Source organism: Dipodomys merriami, unplaced genomic scaffold (genome assembly GCF_024711535.1).
Source record: "Dipodomys merriami isolate MVZ:Mamm:240054 unplaced genomic scaffold, mDipMer1.0.p SCAF_1, whole genome shotgun sequence".
NCBI classification, from domain to species: domain Eukaryota; kingdom Metazoa; phylum Chordata; class Mammalia; order Rodentia; family Heteromyidae; genus Dipodomys; species Dipodomys merriami.
Window position 1 is genome coordinate 53,464,849 of NW_027202270.1, and position 22,969 is coordinate 53,487,817.

A 22,969-nucleotide genomic window follows, 5' to 3' on the forward strand; every position below is an offset into this window, starting at 1 on the left:
AAAAAAAAGAATAACTACAGTTGACCTTGCCATAGCTTAATAAAAGACCATTATACAATCTAGAAAGATCTCTAAACATCCAAAATAAAGGATGTTTGATTGTCATTCATCATAAGAATAGAGGTAATGGACCCAAATCCAAAACCAAACAACACCAAAAACTGAGCAGCTCAATCGGTTTAATAACAAGGGTGACAATATTCCCTCCTCAACTATGACATTTCAACCTATTCCCATCACAGTGTATTGTCATTTGAGTATTTTTTTGCAAGCCCTTGTAAGGGGCAGCTTATTATTTTGTTGTTTCTGTCTTCTCTGAGCATTGTCTATCTGAAGTCCCCTTCTTTTTCCATGATGAGAGCATCTCTATGTAAGCAGAGAGATTTCACCTTCATAACTTATTCATGACTGAGAAGAAGGGTACTGACAATCCCTGGAGAAAAGCCCTGCGAGTCTTTACTTCCTTAGGTTCAGCCCTCATGCATTCTGCCCAGGGATCAGTGAGAACAGCTTTCCTTAATTTAGAACATTTGAAAAGGCTTAGAGGTAAGATACTGACCTTTGTGTGTACTTCCTGGCTTTTAATTCTTTCTTGATGTTATTTTCTTTCTTAAAATGAGAACAGAAACAGCCTGTATCTCTTGAAATTAATATACAACAAGCCAAGAGCAAAATATGGAGCAGCCTTGATGAGCAAGTACATGGCACTTGACCTCAACTAGTCATGGTTTGAATTCTGATGCATAATAATGGAATGTGTGTCCTTGGGAAAGTGATCAGCTTCTCTGAGCCAACTCTCATTATTTCCAAAATGATTGTACTAATAATAACAAACCTAAAGTGTTGTAAGTTTCACTCAAATAAGCACTTAACTACTAATAAAATGAATGATATTCATGAGTGTATTTCAGTAGCACTAAAAGGTCTTTGATTCCAGAAAACTTAAAACCCATAGTACAGCTATAAGTAATATGTAGAACATTCTTTGATTCTAATCTTCAATGGCATCTGTGTAATATGCAATAGTAGAAAAACAGAGAGAAACAAGTTCCTAAACACCCAGATGTTATAACAGTTGTCCGTAGTCATTTATTCTTCAACCGTACATCCTGTATGTTTTGAAAAGGTTAATTCAGACAACATGAAGTACTTCCTGATGATATTACATGAATGGGAAGAATGTGGGATGGAGAAATAAAATAACAAAGATGAAAAGAATTGTTTCCAAGTTTCTAAATATTAACATTTTTGGTGGCATTGCAGTCTGAATTTAGGGGCAGTTGCTCTACTTCTGAGCCACATCCCTACCCCTTTGTTGGTTATGTGTGAGATAGGATATCATTTCCTGTACAGATGTTTTATTCTTGGGCTGCAATCAAACCTATTTTAGGCTAGACTCCACCTTTCATAGCTGGGATGACAAGAATGTGCCATTATGTATGGCAAGCTTCTATAAGATAGAATCTTATAGAGCATTCTGCCCTGGCTGGCTTGGAACTGTCATTTCCATCTCTCACATGACTAGGAGTACAGGTAAGAGCCATCATGCCTGAATCTCAATATTTCGAAAGAGACTATGTTTAACTCTGTCATGAAAACAATTTCATCTATGTAAGGCAATATAGACATAACCAGAGTAAGGAAACTGAGTCATGAGGGTATCGGAGTAAAGAAGGGATAGAAGGTGAACTCAACAGATTTTATTCAGGAGTGAAGCCTGGGAAAGGAAACCAAGTTTCCTTCAGCATGGCTGAACTCGAAATAGTCCACCACACAGTTACAACAAAGTCTCTTTAAAGATTAGGCAGAATGAGTGAAGTCGGTGGTGGAAGTGGGTGAGATGGAAGTGGGATGGATGAGCAATGCTATTTTGACGAGTTTCAAGGTCATAGCAGCGTCTTTGTTAGTCAGGGGCATCAGCATCAGATGTGGCCTTGGTCTCAGGCTCGCTTCTCCAAAACCCCATGGTACTTTGTCAGGGGATGATTCAGCGGGGTCTGCAGGAGAGTGCTAAGACGTGGCTGTGGGGGCGGGGGGGGGGAAGTGAGTGCTTTAGGTTAAGTCACTTTCCATCGACCAGTAAGCAGAACAGTAACTGTATTCTCATTTAGCATTGAAATAAGTCTTGCCAAATGTGGATAATTTTATAATGATAGGAACATTAAAGCTTCCCCTGAAAGCAACTATGAAAAATACTTTATATAAATGATACTAAAGACTTTCAGGAGGACAAACATTCAATTTCAATAGGCTGTAGAGGTATTGTACAACAGAAGTGTCAGTAGGCAAAATCATTGGCTTTATGTAATTTTCCTAGATAGGATTGGATCTGTTCTGAACAGACAGCAAAAAACACCATGAAATAACCAAAGGAAAGAAATGGAAATGGAAAGTCACCCACAGCTGCTGAGAGGAGGTAACTGGCTACCAGAATTTTTCACTTAACTGCATGGGAATTTTTTTTTATTGGTTTAGGAATGAAAATATGTTATGAATATATTTATATTTTAAGCAATATTGAATTATTAAAGAAAACTTATAGAACCCCAAAGTGCACAGAAAACAGCTGAGAGTTAAATTGCACATTGCTTTCACATTCTTTGCAACTGAAAGACATTTCTCATTTGTGTCAGGATACCTCTGCAGTGCTGTCCCCATGACTGTGTAGGTGGAATGTTTAGCTGAAAACTTTCACTAGGGGGCAGCGTATCACTGAAATGTGAGAGCATACTTTTGCATATCATCTGATTTTAATAAGAAACTGGCCTGGGCACTCACACATTCTCTGCACAGCTTCTCAAGGAAAATTGATGCGCCTATAAAATGTCCAATCAGCACAGTCCCTTGGTAGTGAGCAAGGGAAGAAAAAGTCTTGCATAACATTAAAAGCTCTGCATGAATTGATGGTTAGGCATACAAATTCTGTGTGTGCTTTGAACACCAAATCTTGTGATGTGATGTGATGTGATGTAGTATGTGTGTGTGTGTGTGTGTGTGTGTGTGTGTGTGTGTGTGTGTGTGTGTATGTGTGTATGTGTGTGTGCTGAGTGGGGAAATGTGGACTATTGCCAGGTTATTAAAGACAGCCATAGTTTAGATTCTTTCACACACACACACACACACACACACACACACACACACACACACACACACACACACACACACACAGAGTATTCCAAGTCCCCATGCAAGTAAACATTTTACAACTGTGAAGGAATTGAAAAGAGTAGAAATTGATTAATTCCTCCAGCTCTTAAACCCTCAGTTTAAATAGAGCGGAACATGGTAGGGTAGTTTCCCATTGCTTGGTGACTTTGGTTTGACCCGATATATCGCTCTATTGTTTTTCCTCTTTGCCACTCTTTCACTTGTGTTTTATATTCCTCAAGTGATCTCACCTAACAAAATCAACAACCCCAGCCCTGAGGAGAGTTATGACTGTGTTTTTTTTTTTTTTTAAAACTGGGCTCTGATGGTCTCAGAACATTGCACAGAGGCAATATTTGAAATGTGATACTGCACAGTTATCCTGAGTTGGGTTCTATTGTGTCAAGAATCATAAAAGGTAGTGACTGGTGTGAACTTGGGTGGTCTGGGAGACAGCACAGAACAATGAAGAACAAAAGGGAATCATGGGATTAGAGGTTAGGCATCCACAGGAATTTAGGCCTAAAATATTAACAATTATCAGACCTACAACTTGTTACCATAGAGAGCATGGCTGGGTTTAAATCCTATCTGCCTCCTGTTACATGATCTTGGAAAAAAATACTTGAGCTTTTTGTGCTGTAGATTTCCCCCTCAAGAAAATGAGTGCTTAGAATCATACAAGGAATATAATGAATTCAATAAAAGTGAGCTATTATTTTTATTATTTATGATATAAAGAAGAGAGGAGGGGATGTCATGGAAAGGCTGTGTTCTTATCCGTAAGATGGGGATAATGGTAGAATCCACTTTATAGAGGTACTATGAAAACCACATAAGCTATTCAATGTGTAGTGCTTACAATTAGTGCTCAGTAGTGTTAATTATTACAATATATTAAATGGGGAAAATCATACTTTCTTATTCTAAAGGGTTGCAGAAATGTTATAAAGAACAAAGTTATAAATATCCAATATATTGCCTAGGCTACTCAACAAATGTTATTCCAAATTATTTCAATTGAGAATTCTTTTGTTTATACTCAGTATCAATGTGTGAATTCACTTCAGAGAAATCTAATTTCAACTGTGTGGACTTAGAGCTCACATAATATCATTCCCAAAAGTAGATCAACAATGTATGCCCTAGAGCTTTTGATAGTTTGTGGATATTTATGGATTTTTATCCTTCTTCCATTAAAGGTATGTACCTGTCTACCATTGTGCACATCTATCCTGAAGCCATTAAACATTTTATGAAGCCAATTCAGGGATTCTGTAGAAATCCATTGGGCTAAGGCTAAGAATTTCTGAACCATAGGGAAGACCATAAAAGATTCTTAATACAGATTTCATAGTGATGAATAAGATTAAGAGGATGTCCCATAAACAACACAGACCAAACACCTAGGGGTTCATAAAATGTTAGTGGAGGGAGTGTAATGATAACTTGGGGATATTCAGGGACTATTCTACCAGACGTTTCAGGGCTAATAGCTCTATGGTTTGAATGTATCCACCCTAATCAATTTGCTGGAAACTGAATACGCAATGCAGCAGTGTTGAGAGATGAGACATTTGACGGGTATTGGGTCACAAGGGCCCTTGACAAATGGATGAATTTGCTAGACATGTGACTTCAGCCTTCTCTTGATTTCTATCTCCTCTCACCTTCCACCATGGAATGACATGGCAAAGAAGGCCCTTGACAAATGTGAGCACTTTGATATTAAATGTCCCAGCCTCTGGCATGGTGGGAAGCAGAGTCACTTTTCTTTGCATTTTGTTGTTGTTGTTCTATTTGGGCCTCCAATAATGAAGTGGTGCCTGCCCACCTTGGAGGTCAACTTTTTTGCATTCAACCCATGACTCACCTGCCAATTTCCTCTAGAAATACCTTCAGAGACATATACCAAAGAATGTTTTAACCTTACAATTGTGATTTCAAACCAACATGGTTCTAGCCAATATAATGCAGAAGGGCTTCATGATAGAGAAAACGCAAATTGATTTTGACCACAAATTGATTTTTATTCTGTTTTCCAAGTCTATTTTCCTGGACACATGAAGGGGAGATGAAATAAACTCTTTTAGGTTGTATTCTTGTTTGGCAATTCTCCATAATGCTATGGACACAGCTTTAATGAGTTCATTTTGAAAGGTTCTTGACTTCACTGTTTCCAAGGGGTGCTACCTTTTTCTTCCCAGTTGTTACACAAATGACACTGTTAATGATCTCTAAGTAGATTAAGGGTTTAGTAAATAATGTTTTCTTATCTTTTAAGGTGGGGACAAGGAGTGATCGCTAAGGATGCTACACATTTATAATTTTGTCATGTATCCAAGAGTAAAAATCAGTCCGGATACTGGTGGCTCATGCCTGTGAGCCTGACTACTCAGGAGGCTGAGATCTGAGCATTGAGGTTTGAAGTCAGCCTTGGCAGAAAAGCCTGTGAGACTCTTTTTGTTTTGTTTTGTTTTGTTTTTTTCTGGTCGTGGGGCTTGAACTCTGGGCCTAGGCGTTGTCCCTCAGCTCTTCAGCTTAAGGCTAGCACTCTACTGCTTGAGCCACAGTGCCACTTCTGGTTTTCTAGTGGTTTATTGGAGATAAGAGTCTTACAGACTTTCCTGCCTAAACTGGCTTTGAACTGTGAGCCTCAGATCTCAGCCTCCTGAGTAGCTAGGATTACAAGCATGAGCCACTGGCGCCTGGCTGCCTGTGAGACTCTTAACTCCAATTAACCTCCCCAAACCATAGGAGGTTTTATTCCATAGCAGCACCTTCCTCGATGGTTTTAGCTCTCTCTTAGCTGAGGCTCAAAGTGGTTGAGCACTAGCCTTGAGCACAAAAGCTCAGGGACAACTCTCAGGCCCTGAGTTCAAACCTTATGACCAACAAAACAAACAAACAAACAAACAAACAAACAAACAAAAACACACAGAGCTGAGGCCCAGAGCTGAGAACAGCTATTTACCTCTATAATATCAGAGCTTATGGCTTTGAAAACAGTTGATATTATAGATATCACTTATACCTCAAACTGTTATTTTAATACAAGAAGACCACTAGGGTAAAAGAATTCTCAAATGTGTTGTACAGGACGGTATTTGAAATCCTCATAAGCCTCATTCCTTCATAGGTTCAAATTAAATTCTTTGCTCCTACCTGAACACAGTTACCTGAGAACCTTAAAAAAATCTCTTTTGTTACTGGCTATTTTAAAAATGGGCTTTAAAAAGTCTTGAGTCTTAGGAATGTTGCACAGAAATGTAGGCAAACAAAAAGACGAAGTAACATAAGGCAGTGTTTTGGGCAAATACATGGTAACATAAGGAAAGCTTAAAAATGAACATTGGTGCTACCTGGCAGGGTACCTCCTGTGTTTCCCTAAATCTCAAACATCTGAAAAATATTTTCTGGAACTCATTGCCTTTAGCTCCCAGAAGAATCTGCCTTTCTCTAAGTGACAGACCACATTTCTCCCAGGCCTGTAGAATCTACTCTAAAGATGACATGGTGCCAGTAAAGAAGAAACTTGTGTTGAAAAGTGAGCAGAGATCAGGTGAGCTACCTTTCCTGGCAAGAATCCAAGAATCCTTTTGAAAATATGGCTCTGCATCATAATCTTAAGGGAATTCTAAGTGGTTTTAAACAAAAGGGCACAAGTAAAATCTGACACAGATAACACATGCCTATACAAGCCTTCCCTGACATTCACTGGTTTTTTTTTTTTTTTAACACCAGTGAACTATTAGTGATGTTAAAAAGCAGATTTATTGAGCTGAAGCAGAAGGAGCTGAAGCCTTGCAGCTCTTTTCTGTGGAGGTCAGTGGTAGGAATGAGGAGAGGTGAACTCCAGACATATGCCCTTGGGAAACTCTAATTGTCAGTGTTCAGAACCATCACCAGGAGGACTAGTGTTATCCAAAGCTTGGGATCTTTGTAAAATGGTCAAAATCAATGAGTTTTCAACTGAAATTTCTAGCTATTGATTGCCCTTCTCAACCCTCAGAGTTCCACTAATCAGTTTTGCCAGAGGGACGGCTTGGGGTAGGGCAGACTAGAGCATAAAGCAGAAGACCCCAGCTAAAATTTCTTATTATTGACACACTTTCCCAGTTATTGGCAGGTGATTATGATACCAGTCAAACTCCTTCCAGGAAATAGAAGGCATACTTAGCTGGGAACATGATGCACAAGTCTGGGGAGAGCTAGAACCATAGAAGAGGGGGGTGCTGTGGAATAAAACCACCACTAAGGTGGATTCTAAGGTAAGGAAAGTACAAAGTGCAGACAGAGAGGGAAGGGGAGGGGGAGGGAGAAAAGGAGGGAAAAAGAGAGGGAAGGAGAGAGAAAAAGAGAGAAGGGAGAGATATCCAGGCCCTGAGTTCAAACACCAGGACTTGCACATAGAAAAAGTATCTCCATGGGCAATTATTAAATCATATTTCCCATGTATAGTTTCTAAAGGCTTTCACTCAAATCTCAAGCTAGAGAGGAATAGGGATTAAAAAAATATTGTCCTGTCTAGGAGAAGCACGGACATAGCTATAGTTTACCAGACCATTTCTCAATAACGAGGGCACTGACAAGGTGCACTGGGACACAGGGTTAACTGGATCACCAGGGTGTTGCAATTGTTTCAGTCACTTACAAGCATGGGGCAGAAACTCAGTAGAGTATCACAACTCCAAAGAACAAGTCTCAATAAAACTGTTTTAAGGACACAAAGATATATCACAATTCACATGCCGACACTGGGTAAGAGTTTTGATGTACTTATTTGTACCTTGGGCAGGTGTTCAGAAATTGTCTCTTTCCCACCTCTCTTCTTTTTTGTTTCCTTTTCATCTTTGAGTAGTCGTGCAAAGGAATTGTCATTCAACAAAGTAGTTTTTGAATACAATGCATCTTGACCAATGTCACCCCTTTCATCTTTATATCCCATCCCTCCCACAGCTCTGTTTTAATTATAGATGAATTCAAGGAGATTTAAGGTTTCTAACAGTTAAACATTAGAAAATCCAACATGATCAAGTACATAAGTTTATTTAATACTAAAGTGATTTCACAAAAAGGCAAAGCAGGTTTCCTTCCTTCCCTCCCTCCTTCCTTCCTTCCTTCCTTCCTTCCTTCCTTCCTTCCTTCCTTCCTTCCTTCCTTTCTTCCTCCCTCCCTCCCTCCCTCCCTCCCTCCCTCCCTTCCTTCCTTCCTTCCTTTCTTCCTTCCTTCCTTCCTTCCTTCCTTCCTTCCTTCCTTCCTTCCTTCCTTCCTTCCTTCCTTCCTTCCTTCCTTCCTTCCTTCCTTCTTGCCTGCCTGCCTGACTGCCTGCCTGCCTTCCTTCTTGCCTTCCTGCCTTCCTTCCTTCCTTCCATCCTTCCTGCCTTCCTGCCTTCCTGACTTCCTGCCTTTCTATTTCATATATAAAGGAAAGGCATCCAAAATGGTGTAGGTGGCTTAGCCAAGATTGTACTAAAAATGGTGAAATCAGAATTTAAACTTTGTTCTTTAGACTCTTGGGTACTTCTGTCCTCTTTGTACATCTTGGAATAAAGGTGGTATTTCTGCTCATCAGAAGATGGACATGGTGGGGGTGGGGAGGGAAAGGAAGAGAAGGGGGAAGATGGAAAGGGATGGGAAGAGGAAACAAAGGAGGAGGCAACAATGCTTGATAAGAAATGTACTCATTACCTTGCCCATGTAATTATAACCCCTCTGTATGGTATTTTCACAATAAAAAAAAGAAGATGACCATGGAGGTTGAGTTCTGCAGAGGTCAGATGTTTGTCAGGATCTAGTCATAACTCACCTGGGACTCCTGGTGCCCAATGGTCCACGGTGATGAGGGGTAGAATTCGCTTCATTGTGATCTGACTAAAAGAAACAGTAAAAGGCTAATGCTCAAACAAAGAAGCACATGAGCACAAGTCATGCTGGGAAAAGTAGTGATCCAGTTTAACAATTCAACCCTCCATGAGCATGTGCTGTATACCAGGACCACTGCCAGGAGTTATTCATAGAGATGAAAGGCACTATTTCTGTTCTGGAGAAACTCACAGTGTGGAGGGGGAGATAATTAGAAGACAGTGTGACAAATGTACTATGCAAAGAGTGTAATGAGATCCCATGGTTAGAAGCCTATTCTCCAGATGGAGCTAAGGATTAAGACTGGGGGAGGAAACTAGAAAATGCTTTCCAGAGAGGATAAATCTAGACAGAACTTAGAAAATATAGGCATGATCTTATCAAAGAAAGAAAGGAAAGGAACAATTGCTCACGTATAAAGGCTTAGGGGTAAGTAAAAGCGATGCCTTGTTATCCAGATGGTTTTAGGATGTGGAGAGAGATAAGGTTATAGAGAAGTAGGGCCAGATACTAAAATGTGGTGAATGCTAGCTTATGTAAAAATTTTGTATTTCTTTTTTGCAAACCAAGGAGAGCTAGTTTAGGTAGCTACTTTCTAGATAGGATCTCATATATTTCCCTGGTGATCCTGAACCAGGATCCTTGTATTTTTCTTGCCTCAGTGGATGATAAATATGCTACCATGTCCAAGTTTCTCCATTAAGATGGAGTCTTGAGGGTTCTTGTTGGGTTGATATGGAACCTTGATCTTCCTTATAGATGGGAACAGGTGAGTACCACCTTAAATTTTTGCCTGACAAATTTAAATTTTTCCTGATACATAAAAATAAAATTGGACACATTTAGGAGACTACTGTATGATATTTTACATGTGTTTACAATGGGTAATGTTTAAATCAAGTTTAACAGATCTCCAATGTTTATTATCTCTTTAATGTAAAAAACATTCAAACTTCATTCAAATATTTGAATCTTAACAATTGGTCTAGAATCTTTTCCAGATATTTAATGGTATTTATGTCTTAGCCTGTTCCAAAAACAATTTAAAATGACTTACTAGCACAAGAAGCAATCTATTAATGAAATGGAATAAGAGGAACTAAATATAATAGGAAGGAATCATCCCAGCAAGGGACAGAGTAGGCATGTAGGAACACAGACATCTGCAGGGTAAGCAATGGCTTACTCTGTGACTAAATTTAATTTTAAGGTCCTTGATTAATGAATCTGACCTCTGTTTTGGTACATTATGAAAAGTTCCTTTAATAGTGATAATAAATTAGTTCTCAAGGGGACAAAAGCCTTAAAAGATTTCTTTAAAATACAGAGAGCCCACAAAGCTGAAGAAATCTTTTGCAAACCTTAGGTGGTGGGGAAAAAATTGATTCATTCTTTGAAGTAGTAACACTGCCCCTAAAAGGTGAAAAGAGGAGAGGAGAGGATCATGGCTGGGATTAATGCAGGTTAGCATTGCCTAGTCAGGTGCTGGCAGTGCATAACCTCTTTGACAACATTGTCAACCAGAAGTTTCAGCAATGATTTGCAGAGGGAATGAGTGTGCCAAGTAGCAGTTTGATTCAGTGGTTAATTTAGAAGGTGGCAAATAAAATAGTCTGACAAGAGGTAAACACACAAAAAAGAAAGAAGGTCACCAAGTATAAGCTATGAGCTTTGTGTTTCTGTAAAATGTATTCTGGAAATTAATCATTTTTCTCTTCTTGCCACTTTCCACATTACTTTTTCTTCCTAGAATGAGAGTTGATGTTCTCTCCAATCTGCTCCTCTAATTGCAATTAATCCCTGGGGAAGTTTTCTTTTCAAATGCCAGAAAATAAGTTAGTGCTCAAGGAAATGGCAAAGCTATAGAAACATGGCGTGAGTGATCACGAGACCAGCTTTCTCTTCTCTGGAGCAAAGGAAGATCTGGGAAGATGGGATTGCCCACAAGCTTCCCACCCGAAGGCTAGTGTTCAATTTCCTGCCTTCTTTGGATCATGTTAATGATTGCTGGTGTACGGACTTGCTTCCACGTCAGTAAAGTAATACAGTAAAAAAGAAAATTAGCCTGTTTGGAATATGGGAGAAAGCAGTCTTAGCTCAAGAAATGACATCAGGTTTTAGAAAAGGAACTAAGCTCTAGAAAGAAAAATAAAACAAAACAATAATGCATTCAAAAGGACCTATAAGGACCCAAATAAAAGAAACTGGAGAAAATTTTTATATATACTCTAGTCCCATGCCAGCTCAGCTTAGGTTGCTATTGCAGACAGATTATACCAGGAGAGATGACCATCTGATGGTTACATAGGTGAGAATGTTAGACTCACAGAAGCCATCACGACATTAAGGAAGAAATTGTTTTAGCATCCAAGAGATACAATTTTGAATCCCAACTGTCACATCCTGGCTATGGTTGCTTGAGCAAAGTTTCTTAAACTCCCTGAACCTTAGCTTCTTCATGTGTAAGACTGAAATAACCTTTCCCCAATGCTCTTAAAAAGATGACATAATTCCTAGAACATAATTAGGACACAATAATTGTTAAGTACTAGCTGTAACTTGGGGGCGTTTGAAGGTTAGGGAGGAAGAACACCAGGAAGAAGTGAATTTAAACATGTTAAAGTTGATAGGGCAATGACGAGGGTATAGAGAAACTGTGTTAAGCAAAGCACGCAAGTTGCTATAATCACTGAAGAGCATTTGGTATCCAGCGATTGAAGGAAAGTCAAAGATGTGTTGAGGAAAATGGCACCCAATTTATCAGTACCAGCATAATGGACATTTGTGGGAAATGGAAGAAAATTCTGATCAAAACATAAAAAAGCAAAAGTCATTCTCTGGATGGAATGGAATCCTCAGTTGGTGTGTGAGGGTGAGACAGTGATAAATGCAGTGGTCTTGATGTCACTAGAGAAAGATGGGTAGCAGTCAGCATAGCAAAGTTGCAGTTCAGCGGCTTGTATCATAAGTTATCATTCTCCATGTGAGAAAATACTAGTGTAAATTATTACCATTTTTCGTAAGTAAGCACTTGCTCTTAAATCTGTCAGTAAAAAATTTATACATACAAACAAAACTAAACTTAGGAACTTTTCTTTCTATCATAATAGAAAGAAAATAGAATAATAGAAAGAATAATAATAGAAAGAAAAGTTCCTAAGTAGTGGACTCATAATCTCTTTCCCAATGGGACTAGGGAAGCTGGAGCATTAGGTCAGGTAAGAAATTTAAATTTTCAGTTATCTGTCTTGTCAGTTGTCAGGCTCCTAATTCACAACGAATTTCAGAGATGAGGTTTTAGCAGTAGATAGATGTCTGATTCTAACAAAGCAGCAGAACCTCACATGCCAGAGAGCACTACTCATGAACAAGAACTGGTTTATCCTGCTACTTAAGAGTTATTCTCAGAAAACCATAGCACAGGGAAGCCCAACATTTCAGCAGCAAGGTAAAGCCCCAGACATCAATTTAGATAAAATTCAAGAACTGATCAGAAAATCTTGGCTGTGATGTATTTTAAAATTACATTTCAAAAGTTAAAAGTTGATTAAAAACATGAATATGAACAATGGAAATTGGTCTAAAATGCCCAAGAATTAAGGATAAAGATATTCATGGACTAAATAAATAATTCCAGATGCACATTATATATTACAAATATTTTCTGCAATCAGTAATAAGATTATTTTTAAACTCATCAAATCAACAAACTGTTGAGCTACAGAAAAGTTTGATGAGGATGAAAAAGAAACCAGGTAGACCCAATGAATTCTCTTATTCTGCTTTTTCTGAATAAAAATGTGCACAGCTTGTAAAAAGAAAACCAGAATTAATTCAGAAGAGACAGATCTTCTTTTTTCTCTTTTGCTATCCCAGATGAAAAAAGCTAAAAACACTCCATAATTTTAATGAAACTCAATTTATGGAAAACTATAAAAAGTTCTGAAGTATTTTAAAGGAAGATGCTTGGGAAGGTGTCAAGACCAAAATGCATTTCCAAATTAATATTGGAACCAGATAGTCATGAGCTATGAAAGAGAAAGTTGGAGTGCTTCAAGGTCGTTGGAAGTGGCCAATACATACCCAAGATCTTTGCATGGACTTCAGGATGGCCACTGCTTAAGACAGGTGTGTTGCTGGTACCTAGGCACATTCTTGAGTGATGCCGAATACTCTGAAGTAGTGGGCAGAAGCCCCGAAGAAGCCTGCAAGGCCTCCTTCGATGAAAAGAAGGATTCCAAATAGACCCCAAGCTTCATTTTCTTTTCAAGCTTCACTTTGAGGCAGAAAGGCATTATCATTAATAGAAAGAAAATTTCATCTCTAGATGTGGTCTCTAGAAATAAGCTTGTTTGATATTTCTTAATCATAAAATAATACTATCAGGGAATATAGAAAAATGTAAAGAAGAAAATAAAATCAATTATCCCACTTTCAGTGATAGCAGTGATAATATCTTGAACATTTATTTTGTCTTAGGAGTTTCCCTGTGAAAACATCTAGGTTTTCTTGTAAATTATACACAAAAATGAGGTAGTATTATTTTGTAATCTGCCAATTTTTACTTAAAAATGAAGTATAAATCTTCCCATGTCGAAAAGTATAGATATATTTTATTATTTTTTATTGTATTCAGTATTGTCTGTATACTAGGTTGTTTTATGTACCTTGTCCTATATGTTTAATATGTAGATTATATTAAGTCACTTAAATAAATCACTTAGTTTCAAAATCAGTTGAATGTTTGCTTTTTGGGGTGTTGGTTCTTGATGAACACTAATGTATACACATTTCTGAATCTGTGGAACATTTTGCATCTCAGAGAAGGGAAGGGTGTCCACTCACCAGAAAGGAATTTAGAGCATTGACAGTTTCACTGTGAAATACAATGTTAAGAGAAACATCCTAACCTGATTATTATTATGGATTAGCAGCCAATAGAGACACAACTTTTTATTTTTATTATCCTTAAGTAGTTGCACAAAGGAATTGCCATTCAAGTTTTTTTTTTAATTTATTTTTTATTGTGAAAATACTGTACAGAGGGGTTACAATTACATGGGCAAGATAATGGGTACATTTCTTATCAAGCATTATAGCCTCCTCCTTTGTTTCCCCTTCCCGTCCCTTCCCAGCCTCCCCCACCCCCTACCTAATCCTCCCCCCCCCCACCAAAGTTGTAAAGTTCATTTTCGACATGACAACTTGTACTTCTCATTGTTGCAATGGGTCCACCTGTATCCTTATTTAAACAACTTGTTTTTCCCCTTCCCCTCCACAAATTATACCAACATCAAATACAGTGAAAGCAGGGGTTATACTGTGGGGGAGGGACATACAAAGCAACAAAGAAATAATCCTATAAATGCATTAGAAACAAATGAATGAAAGAAAAAAAATTTAAATACATATCTTAGGGTTCATTTTCCTAACATCACCTTATCTGACCTTTTCTGCTTGACTCATACATATACTAACTATTGCAAATGAGGGAAACCATGGGACCTATGTTTCTTTGGGCTTGACTTACTTCACTTAATATAATTTTTTCCAAGTCTTTCCATTTCCTAACAAATGGGGCAATGTCATTCTTTCTGATGGAGGCATAGAATTCCATTGTGTATATCTACCACATTTTCTTGATCCATTCATCTACTGAGGGGCATCTGGGTTGGTTCCATATCTTAGCTATAGTAAATAATGCTGCAATAAACATAGTTGTGCTGGTAGCTTTAGTGTGGTCTTGTTTGTAAACATTTGGGTAAATGCCCCAAAGTGGGATTGCTGGGTCATAGGGGAGCTCTATGTGGAGTCTTTTGAGGAACCTCCATAATACTTTCCAAAGTGGTTGAACAAGTTTACACTCCCACCAACAATGAAGTAAGGTTGCCATTCAAGTTTTTAAAGTTTTTTTTTTTATTGTGAAAATACCGTACAGAGGGGTTACAATTACATGACAAGGTAATGAGTACATTTCTTATCAAGCATGGTTGCCTCCTCCTTTGTTTCCCCTTCCCATCCCTGCCCTCCCATTTTCCCCCCATCTAGTCCCCCCACGCCAAAGTTGTAAAGTTCGTTTTTTTGACATAATATCTTGTATGTCTCATTGGTGCAACTTTTAAGCCATTTCTGTATTTACGGCCAAGTGGTCCTCTTTTGAAATGGGAAACCAGTCCATGTTGAGTTGACATTGTAGAGAAATTAATTGTCCTATTGGTCTAGAAATGTTAACCTTAATTTTTTCCATTTGTACTGTATTAAGTATGTAAGGTCTGATCTATGTGGGTTTGATTACAGAAACTAATATTCTCTAAATAATGAGAAAAAGGAAAAGGATTTCAATTTGCCCCCCTGCCTCTGGTCCCCATGCCCCCTCAACTCTATCATCATTCTATTTACTCTTCCCTAAGCCAATAGATTAAAATATGGCATCTTATATGAACTTGTAGTTCTTTCATTACTAAAGAGGTTATTATCTTACAGCTCTTTGTCTGTCTGCTTTTTTTTAACCACCCCTGGAGAATTGTTAGTAAATGTCCTTTCTGAGGAGTGCGATGTAGTGCAAGCAATGGGAGAATCAACTGACTTTTAATTTTTTTATTTAAATTTTAATTGTATTGTCAAGGTGATGTGCAGAGGGGTTACAGTTACATAAGTAAGGAAGTGAGTACATTTCTTGTCAAACTTGTCACCCCCCATTTTCTCCCACTTTTCCTTCCCCCACCCAAGTGGTGCAGATCATTTCCAACATACTGTCTTGTGAGTATCACTTTTGCATTGGTTCCCCCTTGTCCTTTGTCTTACCATTTTATTCGTTCCCTTTCCCTTTGCTAATTCAGATAAATGTATATAAAACACCCAGGGTACCAAAATTAAATACAGTGACAACAGGGGATAAAACATAGGGGAAAAACACAAAAGAAAAAAGAAATCACATAGAACATTAAAAACAACAACAACAACGAAAAAACTCTATGTCTTGGAGTTCATTTTGCTTAGCATCATCCTATATGGTCATATGTACATGGCTATTGAGCTATTCTGCTCATCTGCTAAGATTTTCCTATACATACACTAATTATTACAAATAAGGGAAACCATGGAACCTATGTGGTACATATATACAATGGAATTTTATGCTTCCATCAGAAAGAATGACACTGCCCCAGTTGTAAGGAAATGGAAGGACTTGGAAAAAATCATATTAAGTGAAATAAGCCAGACCCAAAGAAACATAAGTCCCATGACTATTTTTATAAGAAAACTTTTTGGAGGATAAGGTTTTGTTAATGATAAGTTGGTCTCTTGGACTCACCATTGACTTAAGATTGTTTCTTATAAGGGAAGATTCATTCAACATTTAATAATTAGGGATAAAAGGTACTGTGGGCTTAAAATGATAAGCTGTTGGGACTAGAAAATGCAGAAAGTGGCAGCAATTAAACATAAACTTTAAGCTGGTAGAGTATTATGGTGGTGATTAATCAGGCTTTCATTTTCTTCACTTTCATTTTAATTTCCCAAAACTTGAAGATTACTTAGTTGTATTTGAATCATTGACTTTTTTCTCTTACATTTAATATGCTTAAGTAATATACTATACATAATTCAATCACTTGAAATTATTGAGGTTATACTTCTTGCTTGAAAGCAAGTGCTCCTGCCTGTTTTCCTAGCTACTCAAGATGCTGAGATTCAGAAGGAGTGTTTGAACTCAGTCCACTCAGCAAAGCCCTCAAGACTCCATCTCCAGTCAGGCAGGAGGTATGACTCAAGTGGTTGAAAACCTGCCAAGCAAGTCACAGCCGTGACTTCAAGCCCCAATAGATATATATCATTAGAACTTACTTCTGAAACTGTGTGCTTTACATTTAATTTTTGCCTATGTGCACTTGCAGAAGATGTGCATTCTGTACAACTTTTGTGTACAGCTTTATACAATGCAAATAAATCAAACTTAGATTCAAACCTTTTATATACTATCTGGTCTCTTGTCTGTTTTATTGACTATTGAGATAAATGTGTTAAACTCTGTTAAGATTGTTGATGAGTTTCTTTTTGGGGGTTTTGTCCTTTGTTAAAATCCAATCTTATAATCTGAGTCTTTTATATATGGAATATTTAGTTCACTTACTGCTTTTTGTTATTATTGAAAAGTTCAAGTTACTACTAATATGTTCATATTTTTCAACCCTCTCAACTTTTAAAGGCCTTTTACTTTTTTGTCTTGCTTATATTTAGTAATAAAATGTTTACAATTTTAAAAATGACCCCATTTCATTCTTTACCCAAAGATTAAAGATCCTAGTGGTTTAATATTTCTCTGGCCAGTTAAAAAATAACTAACGTACAGTCAAATAGACTTTTTGTAGAGTAAAAAACTATGAATTTTAACACCACTCACAACTTTGCCACACATCTCTGTATGTTTCTTTGTACTTATATCTTGTCTTTTCAAGAACCATTTATTTTTTCAAATGTACTTCTTTTAAATATATATATTTGTTATTATACAGGTAATGTACAGAGAAGTTACAGTTTCATAAGTCAGGTAGTGAGTGCATTTCTTTTGGGACAATGTCATCCCTTCCTTTGCTTTCTCCCAGTTTTTTCCTCCTGTCTCTACCCACAAATTATATAGCTCATTTCCAACTTAATGTCTAGTGAGTACCACTACTGTGTTTAAGAAACATGATTTTTTTATATTTCTAGCAGCAATATGCAAGTGACCCAGTTTCTCCATTATACTCATGAGCACTTATTGTCAATACTTTCTAGTTTAGCCATCGTAATAGCTATTACCTCATAGCTTTAACGCAAATGTATCTAGTGGCTAATGATATAGAGCATCTTTTATGTGCCATCTGTAATCTCACTTCTGGCTAAGTTTCTGTTCATATCTTTGCCCATTTTAAGACTGTGATGTTTTCTACCTCCTGAGTTTTGAGTACTATTTGCAAATATTTCCTCTCAGCCTTTCTCTTTCCAGGGCCTTTCACAGAGTAAAAATATGGGAACCTGACTTTCTTGCTGTGTAGCACTCAGTAGAAGGAAAATACTTGGGTCCTAGTCATGGGATTAGTCTGGAATCCATTGAGTGGATGCTATCTGACAACTCAGTCTCTCCCCTTCTCTCTCATTTGGACCCCTTCCTCATTTACCTGTTTACCAAAGTCAGTCATCTCTTAATTAGACAATCTACATAAAATATGCACTGAGGATATAGCTCACTGTTAGAGTGCTAGTATACCAGAGGTCCTGGGTTCAATCCCTAACACTGCCAATAAAGTCCTCAATTTGCACTTAAAACTAGGAGCACTTGGCATATTTAATATTTACTTTCATTCTTACACATTTTTGAGTCATACACTCTCCTTTTATCTAGCTCTGAGCAGCACCTAGCCTATCAGAGGATGCTAGAGGAGCATTTCTGGAAAGGACTTTAGAGCCCTGATGGTAAACACGTGGCTTGTGGATCAGCAACATCAGGGTTACCTGGAAGCCTGTCAGAAATTCAGACTCCCAGACCCTACCCCAGGTTAGAATCTGCATCGTAATGAGATCCCCAGATGCACATTAAAGTTTTTGAAGCACAGCTGTTCAGATCATCTGGTACTCACTTGCATTCTCCAAACAAAGAAGCTGAGGTCCTGAGAGAAAAGCAAGAATGGCCTCTAGGCCCCAAAGCTGGTGCTGGAACCAGGCATAGAATCCAGTACCCTTACGCTGAGTCCTTCCTCCATCACCTGCCTCCAGCATTTTGCTGACATGGACAGCCCAAACTTCTCTATCTCATCTATGCCATGCCTAGAACACAGCATTGGTCATACTCAGAAACGTAGTGGTCTTTTTCTTTTCTTTTTTTCCTTCTTTTTTTTTTAAAGGGATCTTTCCTCATTTCTTATTTTAACAATCTCCTAAGGATGTCCAATTTTCAAAATTCAGACTTTCAAATTTTTGTGATGAAATAACCAAACACTCAGAGGGGAAGAAAGTAGTTTCCCCTTGAATTTGTTTACTTCTCTGTAAGCTCCCGAGATGGCTAACATACTAGTTGTTAATCACACCATCTGTTCAAGCAACAGTTCTAAATCATTTGATTCATACTTTTCTTTTTAAGGAACTTTCTTTTTCCCTTCAGAACAATATGTTTGTGTCTGTGTTGCTCCCATCATTTGGCAATGCAGTTTGAGTTATTTAAATTTTCCTATTTATTGTAAATGGCTTTTCAATCAGCAAATATTTTTTTAAATGCGCATACACTACAAAAAATATCTGTGTCTACTGATTTTCAAACATTGGAAACAGTAGAAAAAAATCTGTTCCAGGCTGTCTGCTGTCAAAATTTTAACCATCTGATTATAGTTAAATGAAGATGGTTTATCTTACGGATCCTGAGAATTTTCCCCATTGGTCCTGAAGATGGCAGTGCCGTGCAGTGTAGGACAGTACTTCCCTTTAAATTTATTTATTATTTATTATTTTTCCTCCCTCCCCTAAAAGGAATTTCTGGAATGGCAGAAAAGTGGGGGGAGGATCTCCCAGTTCTGAACCTTCTAACACTTAACATAAACCTCTTCTGGGACAATTTGGTTTATCTTTTGGTCCCTTTGTTTTTGTTTAAAGCTGGACCCCTATGCATTTCCTGTTTCCAGCCAGGTTCAGAAATGGAAACAGTTTAAAGGTTATTCTCATATCAGTGTAACCAGGAAACATCTCTATAACTTACTGTGAAGCTAGTTTTCACAAGACTGGACTTTTTTTTTTTTAAATCCTAACAAAGGCTCAACCCAAGATAAGCAGAGGCTAAGAGTACTGGAGGTTTTGAATGCCTGCTGGGACCACATTTCTGGAAGGCTGCTTCTCCTCCTTTCCTCTTCCTAACAACAGAGGCCTGTGGCCTGACATTCTTTAAATTTCATTAGCAGGATCTGGAAGAGTGGATTTTGAAGGATCTGAGCTCAGGCCTCAGGCAGCATAAACCAAAGGGCAATTTCTTGGTCCTGTCATTGATTGGTAAGGTCAGGGAATGGGAATAGAATTGGGAAAGAATACATAGAAACATCCAACTTAAGAGACTGTCAAAATATGGTGGCAATTCAACTAGACAGAAAAACATGTATTGTAAATAAGCATGTGAGAGATTTTATATGAAGTGCTGCTATAAATAACGAAGACAAGCAATGCTTATGTCGTATGAACCAAGTCCCTTGGGAAGTTCTTTAGCAATGGTTAATCTTTACCACAACTGTAGGAGATAGACTACTCTTTTTTCGGTTTTACATCAGTAAACGATGGGACAGAGAGTTTAGGAAGTGTAATCAAGGTCATGCAATTTGTAAAGAAAGTTCCTAGGGTTCCAAATTTGAACTTCAGGGCCTGCTCAACCAACCATTTCGCTGTATTTTGATTCATAGATAAAATAGATGTAATAGGTCCTCAAATTGGAATAAGATACATCTGGTTTCTTTTTAAGGACACCAAATAAAGAAAGACCTAGGTCCCAACACTTTCTTTCTACTGAGTGCTTCACAGTTGTGAGGAAGCCATATTGGAAAGTAGTATGTTCTAGAAGATGGAACTCCTGTGGAACTTAGGAGCACTCCTGTGTACTTAAGTGGCCTTCCATGCCTCTACATAATGTGATATATTCAAAGACTGTAGCAAAGATTTGCTTCTGAAAGTTAGGAGAAAGATATTCAGCAGAGACTGTGGTATGAGATAAATACTCCAAAGTATTCCAAAATTTTCCAATGAGTTTTACCACTATGTCAAAGCTCAGAGGATACCTCAGAATGGGTTCTGTTCAGGCTAACCTCATCTTGGCTACAGCTCACTTGTGGGGATTTTCTTATCTATTGTTGCCACAGAAATAACTGTGCTGTAGACTCCCATTTTCCTTCTTTGTGCTTATGAATGTCCCACACTGCCCTGGGCAGCCATTCTCAAAGTATGGTCCCTAGATCTGCACCATAAGCATTGGAACTTGTTAGAAATGCAAATTCTCAGGCCTCATCCCTAGACCGACCAACTCAGAAACTGTGGAGAGGACCCAACATCTGTACTTGAATAAGCCCTCCAGGTAATTGTGAAGCACATTGATATTTTGAAAACCTGCTATATAGTCATCCATAAGAAATCTGGAAAAAAAGTGATGAAGTTCAAGTGAATTAATGACCAAAATGCTGCATGCAATAAAAGGGAAGTGTCTGCTAGTGGCCAGCATATATTCTTGGGTGAAGGCTGAGTTAGATTTAAACTTGATTCTTTTTTTGTCCATGAGTCTCATTGGGTCCAATTCCCCGTTGTATCACACCTTTTTCCACCTGAGCAATTCTCCCACCCCTTTGTCAAACATAGGTAATTTTTTTCTAGCATTATGAGGATGGAATGATGGAAGATGGAGGAATGGATGAGGATCATGTCTTATTAGGAATCATCTCAGTTTTCCCCAGGTCTTTTATTTAGGGCTTTAAAAGTCAAAAGCTAGAGAAAGGTTCCTTTCTTTTCTGCTTTCTGTTATCATATCCTTTTTCTCAGGCATGAAAGTAGTGTAGCTGGGAATGAAGGTGAAAAATGATAAAAGTATAAAGGAAAACATACTGGCTACTATTTTAACCTATATTATTAGTACAGTAAATGTGACTGCAACACCATTAGGGTCAGTACTCATATTTCTCCCCCAAAATGCTTTGGGCAGAGTTCTAATCATATAGAAATCAGAGGCAGTTCTAATAATTTGAGGAGCTCCACCCATGTTCTTTCAGTGAGAAAGTGTCCCCTCTCAGATTTCATCTTTCAGGTCTGTTCTGAGTAAAGCTTACGTCTTTTGGGGACAAGGGGAGTTATTCCCCAGAATGAAACTTCTTCCTGAAGAAGACACCATGATTTGGTGCTGGAATGTTCTCTTTCTTCCGATCTAAGAAGTCTCTCTTTCAAGATCTGCAAGTCTTACTTACCCTTTCAGTGATTAATTGATCATGCCAGGCAGTGCCACTCTTTCTCCTTTCTCACAACCACAAGACTTACACATTTAGTAGTGTGTTCACTTTCAGCTCAGAATCCTGAAATGAACCTGGTTATTTCACATGTAGACATTTCTGTCTCCTCTAAATCATAAGCTTACATGTGATATGTTAGTTTATAAAGGCATTACTTTGTCAGTCACTATGATAATTCTGAGTGCTAAGCTATTACTTCTATTGAGACATGGTCACATTTAGGGGCCCAGTTGTATCTGAACAGGGAGGTCAGGCCTACTGTCCTCACCATAGACCACTGCTGGTAGATTAAGGGAGAGGAATGGAGTGCTGTCCTAGCCATGACTTTGAAGGAGGAATTGAGATGCATAAGCTCTGTGTGTGTGTGTGTGTGTGTGTGTGTGTGTGTGTGTGTGTGTGTGTGTGTGTGTGTGTGTGTATGAGAGAGAGAGAAAGGGACAAAAAGAGAGAGAGAGAGAGGAAGGGAGAGAGGGGAAGAGACTGTGCTCATGAGGTGTGTTTAAGACAATATTACCACATGTTTTTATGGGATTTCCTTCAAAGAGCCTCAAGGTCTCCTTAGGTTCCAGTCTGTAGGAAAGCAGCACCTGAAGGAGTTTTCCTCTGCACTGACTACAGCAGCTTCAGGCTTGATATATGTATATAACATATATGATACATATTATAACAATATCGTATCATGTGTCATATTCAAATAATACAAATATTACGTATTTCAATATTGCTATAATATGTGTTATTCATAATACACCATACCTAATAATATACTATATTATAAAATGATATATTATAATGTAATTAGAAAGATAGTCTAATATTATTCTAATGATAATGATATCATAATATAATAAAATCCTAATTACATAATTATAATTGTATTATAATTATATAATTATTACAAACTATGTTATATACAATTATATATAATACAGCTAAACATATGATAATATATAAAC